A 9224-nucleotide genomic window follows, 5' to 3' on the forward strand; every position below is an offset into this window, starting at 1 on the left:
AGCATGGATGCCTACTACTAGTTTTGACCATTACCATTTGTCTGTAAACAACTGTTTTTGTTGTTAGTACAATAAAAATGGAACTAAAATGTTTTATAAAGAAAAAATTAGACGAGACCTAAAACATGCTTCTCAACCTTGCACCTATAATGGAAGCACACACATTTGGAAGAAAAATCAATATTTTAGTGTCAAATATCAAAACTCAAGCTGAATAACCTTAGATCAACCTTTCTTGCTGCTGCCTTGTAAAACAAAGTTACATTGTTTTGGCCCGCTTCATGCAAAAATACAAATTACTCATCCTCCTACTTTTGTTTTTTTGAATGAAATTTTAGTTTGAGGTTGGGCAGGTATTGATCATTGTTTATATGTTTACACTGACGAGGGCTGTTTCCCATTCTGTGGAGTTTTACCAGTTATTATAGGGTTAAACCTAAAACAGGAGAGCCTAAATATTTCTAATTCAGTCTTCAAAAAATGCTTCTGCCTGAATGTTGACCCAAAGTAAGTTTTCAGACTGCTCTTTTCCCTCCCCTTGCAATGTATTAAATGCCCACACCCTCTCTATGTCAACCTATACGAGTGACCCCAGGTGTCTATGTTAATGATGTTCAACGAGTGTACATTTATTATGTTGTGTCTATGGTGCAGAAATGCAATGGCGAGACAACCTTTCATAGATTCCCTACATTACAAGTACTGCCCACTTTTCCCTAAGACCAAATTTTCCTGCATTCAAATTTGTCGAGATTATACCTTATGACATGTATCTGTGGGAAGTGGTTGAAGATATGTAAAACATGCCTCAAACGTCACTGGCATATAATCTACTCTTTAGTGCATTTCAAACCAGAATGCAGGATAATCCTTGGGGAGGCTGTAGCACATAATCCACCCCCATCCCTAGTTTGGTTGGAGGACCATGGCCAATTGTGCCCATCCTCCTTGCAACGGGCCCATTGTGATGTTGCACGTGTATAATGTGGCATTGTTCTTTAGCTCTTTTGTAAGAACTTACTGAGTGGTCATCTTCCACTCCGCTGGCAACTCCCTCAGTACTGCTGGGGTATATAATGCTACAGACTCTCTCTTTCCAGGAGTAAGGTGGAGTACTGGGAGTGGTGGGTGGGGGTGATGGGGGGCAATCTCTTGGTGCATCGTTATCACAACAGCAGTTACAACTCTCTCCGCTTGAGATCAGTGAAATACTTATTATTGTCATGTAGTTAATGAGGGAAGGAGACTACTGTGCTGAACTTACCAGTCACCACTTCAAAGCGCTAGGCACACAGTCATCATATGAGCCAGGGTTCCTCCTTGACCACCTCAAGGTCCAACTCTGAAAAAGTCACTTTCCTGACAGTGATGGAGTCCTTGATGTGAAATGTGGGAGGTCAGTTCAGGCAGACACCTGGGTCACCTTATAATGATGCATATGCTGGAAAATGCAACTTCCACATTTTTGTCATTCACCAAGTTACATGTGAATCACAGATGCACACCATCATTATGACACTCTTGTAAGTGCACCAACTCTACTGTGACATTTGTGTCCCAACATATCATGTCGGACATGCACTGTCCCAGAAAGTGCAGCAGCACCTTTATAAAGAAGAAAGAGTCTTTCCCTGTCTGGTACCCACCTCATATGATAGACAATGTCCAATTATTGGTGGGAGCAAAACAAGGTCTACGCTATACAACAAGATCACTGAAGGAGAGAAATAGCATGTATGAGGGGAGAGGCTCCAGCATCTATGTGTCGGATGTTCTGCCAAGGACGGGTGGCAGGGCAGACAAAATAAACAGAATATTGGGAACAGAGCTGCACAAGATCACACTGGAAGTCAGAGGAGAAAGTGGATCCAAAGGGGAATCCCTGCACAAAGGAACAAGAACATTAAAGATTAGAAAGAACAGACACCTAATCAGCAATTTGGCATTCAGACTAAGCTAACATCCAAGACGGATGTGTAAGAGATATATATATATATATATATATATATATATATGGAAAATGTCGCTTACCCAGTGTACATCTGTTCGTGGCATGAGACGCTGCAGATTCACATGCTTTGCACATCCCGCCATCTAGTGTTGGGCGTGGAGTGTTACAAGTTCTTTTTCTTCGAAGAAGTCTTTTCGAGTCACGAGATCGAGGGACTCCTCCCCTTTCAGCTCCATTGCGCATGGGCGTCGACTCCATCTTAGATTGTTTTCCCCGCAGAGGGTGAGGTAGGAGTTGTGTATTATAGTAATAGTGCCCATGCAATGGAGTAAATATGTATGTACATAATGTGGTTTAAAGTGATATATTTACAAGTTTACAAATGTTCAAGATCAACTTCGAAACGGCTACAGGCTCCTGGGGAGGCGGGTGGGCGCATGTGAATCCGCAGCGTCTCATGCCACGAACAGATGTACACTGTGTAAGTGACGTTTTCCGTTCGATGGCATGTGTAGCTGGAGATACACATGCTTTGCATAGACTAGTAAGCAGTTATCTCCCCAAAAGCGGTGGCTCAGCCTGTAGGAGTTGAAGTTGTTTGAAATGAAGTTCGTAGTACTGCTGGTCCTACTGTGGCTTGTTGTGTTGTTAACACATCCACGCAGTAATGTTTGGTGAATGTATGAGGCGTAGACCATGTGGCTGCCTTACATATTTCAGTCATTGGAATGTTTCCTAGAAAGGCCATAGTAGCCCCTTTCTTCCTAGTTGAATGTGCCTTTGGTGTTATAGGCAGTTCTCTTTTTGCTTTGAGATAACAGGTTTGAATACATTTAACTATCCATCTGGCAATGCCTTGTTTGGATATTGGATTCCCTGTATGAGGTTTTTGAAAAGCAACAAACAGTTCTTTTGTTTTTAGTATTTGTTTTGTTCTATCAATGTAGAAGCTCTTTTGATGTCTATTGTATGTAGTGCTCTTTCAGCTACAGAATCTGGTTCTGGAAAGAACACTGGTAGTTCTACTTTTGATTTAAGTGAAACGGTGATATGACCTTTGGTAAGAACTTTGGGTTAGTTCGTAAAACTACTTTATGCTTGTGTATCTGAACAAAGGGTTCTTGTATGGTAAATGCCTGTATTTCACTTACTCTTCTTAGAGATGTGATGGCAATGAGAAACGCTACTTTCCATGTTAAATATTGTGTGTCACATGAGTGCATGGGTTCAAAAGGTGGACCCATGAGTCATGTTAAGACAATGTTAAGGTTCCACGAGGGAACTGGTGGCGTTCTTGGTGGAATAATTCTCTTTAGGCCCTCCATAAATGCTTTTATGACTGGGATCCTAAATAATGATGTTGAGTGCGTAATTTGCAGATAAGCTGAAATTGCGGTAAGATGTATTTTAATGGATGAAAAAGCTAGCTTTGACTTTTGTAAATGCAGTAAGTAGCTTACGATGTGTTTAGCAGATGCGTGTAATGGTTGAATTTGATTATTATGGCAATAATAAACAAATCTTTTCCACTTATTTGCATAGCAATGTCTTGTGGTTGGTTTCCTTGCTTGTTTTATGACCTCCATACATTCCTGTGTAAGGTCTAGATGTCCGAATTCTAAGACTTCAGGAGCCAAATTGCTAGATTCAGTGATGCTGGATTTGGATGCCTGATCTGTTGTTTGTGTTGAGTTAACAGATCTGGTCTGTTTGGAAGCTTGATATGAGGCACTACTGAGAGGTCTAGTAGTGTTGTGTACCAAAGTTGTCTTGCCCAGGTTGGTGCTATTAGTATGAGTTTGAGTTTGTTTTGACTCAATTTGTTTACTAGATATGGAAGGAGTGGGAGAGGGGCAAAAGCGTATGCAAATATCCCTGACCAGCTCATCCATAACGCATTGCCCTGAGATTAATTTTTGCGTTTTCTTTTGTTGCAAATATGTCTATTTGTAGTGTTCCCCATCTTTGGAAGTAAGTGTTTAGTACTTGGGGGGGGGAATTTCCCATTCGTGGATTTGTTGGTGATCCCGAGAGAGATTGTCTGCTAATTGATTCTGAATCCCTGGAATAAACTGCGATATTAGGCGAATGTGGTTGTGAATCGCCCAATGCCATATTCTCTGTGCCAGGAGACACAACTGTGTGGAGTGTGTTCCTCCCTGTTTGTTCAGATAATACATTGTCGTCATGTTGTCTGTTTTGACAAGAATGTGTTTGTGGCTTATTATGGGTTGAAATGCCTTCAACGCTAGAAATACTGCCAGTAGTTCTAAGTGATTTATGTGGAACTGTCTCTGCTGAGTGTCCCATTGTCCTTGGATGCTGTGTTGATTGAGGTGTGCTCCCCACCCTATCATGGAGGCATCTGTCGTTATTACGTATTGAGGCACTGGGTCTTGGGAAGGCCGCCCTTGGTTTAAATTTATATTGTTCCACCATTGAAGCGAGGTGTATGTTTAGCGGTTTATCAACACTAGATCTAGAAGTTGACCCTATGCCTGTGACCATTGTGATGCTAGGCACTGTTGTAAGGGCCGGATGTGCAACCTTGCGTTTGGGACAATGGCTATGCATGAGGACATCATGCCTAGTAGTTTCATCACCATCTTGACTTGTATTTTCTGTTTTGGATACATGGCCTGTATTACATTGTGAAATATTATTAAATACACAAGAGGGACAGGGAGATTAGTGGTCCAGTGTAAAGTCTCCCAGGTAACCTTATATATATAAAAGTACACTGTTCCAAAAGAAGACAAACCTATTTGGTGTCTAGGAAAGCAAGGGCGAAGGAAGTCAAAGATACAATTGGTATCAGGAGAGCCCTCAAGCGCTCACTAGGGTGACAAGTTTCATCATTGGGCTATCTCCTCGTCAGACCGGTGCTGCAATGTCTGGCAGGCCACCCCCAGATTGGGATGGTACTCAACCGAGGGCAATTTGCCAGGTGGAGGTCTGGAATGGAAACTGACTAAAAAAAGATAGTGAGAGATGTATGAGTGAAGGAGAGTGAGGATGAAAGTAAAATTGGCCCTGAGCCTAAAACATCACTTATTTAATGAATCAGAGAAAAGGTTCAGGCCAAGATTAAAATCATTCAGAGTTTTAGCGGGGATAATGTCCCGTTATACTCTGAAAAAAGGAGGAAGGGTAGTGTGCCTAATCCTGTCTATTTATGGTCAACATGTTTTGCGTCTTCTTTGTGGTCAAAAAATGATCCCGTGACACTTCTTCAGGACCCAGAAAACTACTTCTCCCATTCAAAACAATGTGTATAGTCATAAAGTGCTGGAGTGTCACTTACAAAATGAAGACAATTTGTCAAAGTCAGTTAGTCAATCAGTCACCCATCCCATATTCGAGATAGAGCTCCCTAGGCCTGCGCTAGCCACAACCAAGAAGGTACTATTCTACCGCCTCCATGGATGCAGGTTCACCTGCCCCGTGCTGCGCGCCCGTAGACCTTACATTGTGAAATGCCTGTACCCTTTGTGGACTTGGAGTGGCAATCCCTTTTGTTGTGTTGATTGTTGCTCCTAAGTATTGCTGTGTTTGACACAGCTGAAGGTGTGACTTTGTGTAGTTGAGTGAGAAACCTAGTTTGTGGAGGGTTTCTATGACATACTTTGTGTGTTGTGAACACTGTTCTTGCGTGTTGGTTTTGATTAACCAATCGTCTAGGTACGGGAACACATGTATTTGCTGCCTCCTGATATGTGCAGCTACTACTGCCAGGCATTTTGTAAAAACTCTTGGCGCAGTTGTTATCCCGAATGGCAACACTTTGAATTGGTAATGTGCCCCTTGGAATACAAACCTTAAGTACTTTCTGTGTGAAGGATGTATTGGTATATGGAAGTATGCATCCTTTAGGTCTAGTGTTTGAGCAATGGGATTACGTCCTGTAATGTCACCATGTGGGAGTGATCTGATTTGATTAGGTATTTAATGTTCTGAGATCTAATATAGGTCTTAGAGTTTTGTCCTTTTTGGGTATGAGAAAGTACAGCGAGTAAACTCCTGTTCCTCTCTGATGAATTGGTACCAGTTCTATTGCATCTTTTTGTAACAACGCTTGGATTTCTAGTTCTAGAAGATCCATGTGTTGTTTTGACATATTATGTGTTTTCGGTGGGACATTTGGAGGGAATTTGAGAAATTCTATGCAATAACCATGCTGGCTAATTGCTAGGACCCAAGTGTCTGTTGTTATTTCCTCCCAATGTTTGTAGAACTTGGTTAGTCTCTGCCCCACAGGTGTTATGTGTTGGGGATTTGTGACGTGGAAGTCACTGCTTGTTTTGAGGAGTTGTGGGACTTTGGAACTTCCCTCTACTCTTTTGGAATTGGCCCCCTCTATATTGTGCCCGAAAACTTCCCCGCTGATATTGGCTCCGATAAGTGGGCCTTGTTTGTGAGGTTGAGGGTTCTGTGCTTTGTCCTCGAAACCCCCCTCGAAACTGTGTTTTACGAAATGTGCCTCTGCTCTGTGGGGAGTAGAGTGCGCCCATGGCTTTGGCTGTATCAGTGTCCTTTTTAAGTTTTTCGATAGCAGTGTCCACCTCCGGCCCAAACAACTGCTGTCCATTAAATGGCATATTCAGCACGGCTTGTTGTATTTCCGGCTTGAATCCTGATGTACGCAGCCATGCGTGTCTCCTTATGGTCACTGCTGTATTTACTGTCCTAGCAGCTGTATCCGCTGCATCCATTGCAGAGCGTATTTGATTGTTCGAAATGCTCTGTCCTTCCTCCACCACCTGTTGTGCCCTTTTTTGGAACTCTTTGGGTAAGTGTTCAATGAAATGTTGCATTTCGTCCCAATGAGCCCTATCACATCTCGCCAGCAATGCCTGTGAGTTGGCAATGCGCCATTGGTTGGCCGCTTGTGCTGCAACCCTTTTCCCCGCAGCGTCGAACTTGCGACTCTCCTTGTCTAGAGGTGGTGCGTCTCCCGAGGTGTGTGACTTCGCTCACTTGCGAGCTGCCCAGACTACCACAGAGTCTGGTGTTAATTGCTGCGTTATGTATACAGGGTCTGTTGGCGGTGGCTTGTATTTCTTCTCCACCCTTGGAGTTATAGCCCTGCCCTTCACAGGCTCCTGAAACACCTGTTTGGAGTGTTTTAGCATTCCAGGTAGCAAAGGGAGACTTTGGTATTGGCTATGTGTGGAGGATAGTGTGTTAAATAAAAAGTCATCCTCAATAGGCTCTGCATGCAGGGTGACATTATGAAACGCCGCTGCTCTTGACACCACCTGTGTGTAGGCTGTACTGTCCTCAGGTGGCGACTGTCTCGCTGGATAACAGTCTGGGCTGTTATCTGATACTGGCGCATCATAAAGATCCCATGCGTCGGGATCATCCTGACTCATTTCAGTATGAGTTGGGGACTGCATCAGTGGTGGAGTGGCTACGGGTGATGTGTGCGTTGAGTGTGGTGGAGATGGTGGCGGTGTTACTTGTCTTGCCACCTTTGCCTGTGGCTGCTTGTCTTTTTCTTGAAAGGCAAGTCTTCTTTTCATCCTAATTGGGGGAAGAGTACTTATCTTCCCTGTGTCCTTTTGGATGTGGAGCCTTCTCTGAGTGTAGTCTGGCTCCATTGACTCTAGTTCTTGTCCGAACCTATGTCCTTGCATTTGTGAGGACAGTCCCTGTTCCTCTGTGTAGGAACCTGTTTTCGGTTCCGAGGCCGGATGTTTCGGAATGGAAACTTTTTCGGCTGTCTTTTTCGGCTCCGACTACACTTTTTTAATTTTTGGCGTTCCGGTCTCTCGGTGCCGACTTGTTTCGGTGCCACCCTCTCGGTGCCGAACTTGCTCTGACCCGCTGTCTCGGGGTCGAGTCTGCTCTGTGCCGGTATCTCGCCGGAGTCGGATGTCTTCGACACATGCGTGCCCTTTTTCGGTGCCGATGATCGGTCACCTATTTTTTGGGTTAAGCCATGGCCTGCTTGCGGTGGCGTCCCCTAGGCTTTAGTGGTTTTTCCGTGAGTTTTGTGTGTCGATGTCTTACTCACGGTTTTCGGCGTCTGTTCGGGATTGACCTCGTCAGAGTCCGAATCCTCAATGGAGAAGGTTTCTTCTTCCTCCTCCAAGTGTTTTTGTCCTGTCGGCGCCGACGCCATCTGTAGTCTTCTCGCTCTTCGGTCTCTTAATGTCTTCCTCGACCGAAACGCTCGACAGGCTTCACAAGTATCTTCTTTGTGTTCTGGAGACGAACACAAGTTACAGACCAGATGCTGATCTGTATAAGGATACTTGTTGTGACATTTGGGGCAGAAGCGGAATGGGGTCTGTTCCATTAGCCTTGAAGAGACACGTGGTCGGGCCGACCAGGCCCCGACGGGGCATCGAAAACCCCAAAAGGGCCACCGGAACTCTTCAAAATTCGGTGCCGATCTGTTGTAACTAACCCGATACCGAACGCAAACAATACCGTTGAATTTTCCGAGATTCTAACTATCTTTCCGAACCGAAACGCAGAGCGAAAAGGAACACGTCCGAACCCTATGGCGGAAAGAAAACAATCTAAGATGGAGTCGACGCCCATGCGCAATGGAGCCGAAAGGGGAGGAGTCCCTCGATCTCGTGACTCGAAAATACTTCTTCGAAGAAAAACAACTTGTAACACTCCGAGCCCAACACTAGATGGCGGGATGTGCAAAGCATGTGTATCTGCAGCTACACATGCCATCGAACATATATATATACATATATATAAGAACATTAACAATAAATGGAATGTGGGGGTAAAGCACTCGGAAGCTCCACATAGTAACACTGAAGCTCCGTAAGTTCCTCACCCACAATCGCCATTACTGACACTGATTCCAAATACCCACATATAGGATATACATGCCAAAGCAGGGATCGTGGAGCTGATACCTATGGTTATGTTACAAAATTAATTCAAAGACAGTACTTAAAGTGGACAAAGTAGGTTGTCAGCTGTATGCATCGAACCAGGCAATCAAACAAGTACACACAAGGAAGTAACAGCAAGGGTGCAGAACAAAATAGACACGGATATAGCAAAGTTAAGTGCTTAACAGGAAAGAAGGATAAACAAAGGGCACACCTGGCAGAAAGGAAGTAACAAATTACATGAGGGAAATGGAAGCTAAGACAACAGGAACAGAAAAGTAAGAGCTAGGAACTGGAACTAAGGCGAATGGCAAGCAGTGGGGAAAAAAGTAAATACAGAAGGACAGAAGGAGAAAAGTTCAAGGATACACTAAATAGTGATGGAGCAGAAATTAAGGAAGCATTGT

The sequence above is a fragment of the Pleurodeles waltl genome, chromosome 5 (assembly GCF_031143425.1).
Source record: "Pleurodeles waltl isolate 20211129_DDA chromosome 5, aPleWal1.hap1.20221129, whole genome shotgun sequence".
Lineage (NCBI taxonomy): Eukaryota > Metazoa > Chordata > Amphibia > Caudata > Salamandridae > Pleurodeles > Pleurodeles waltl.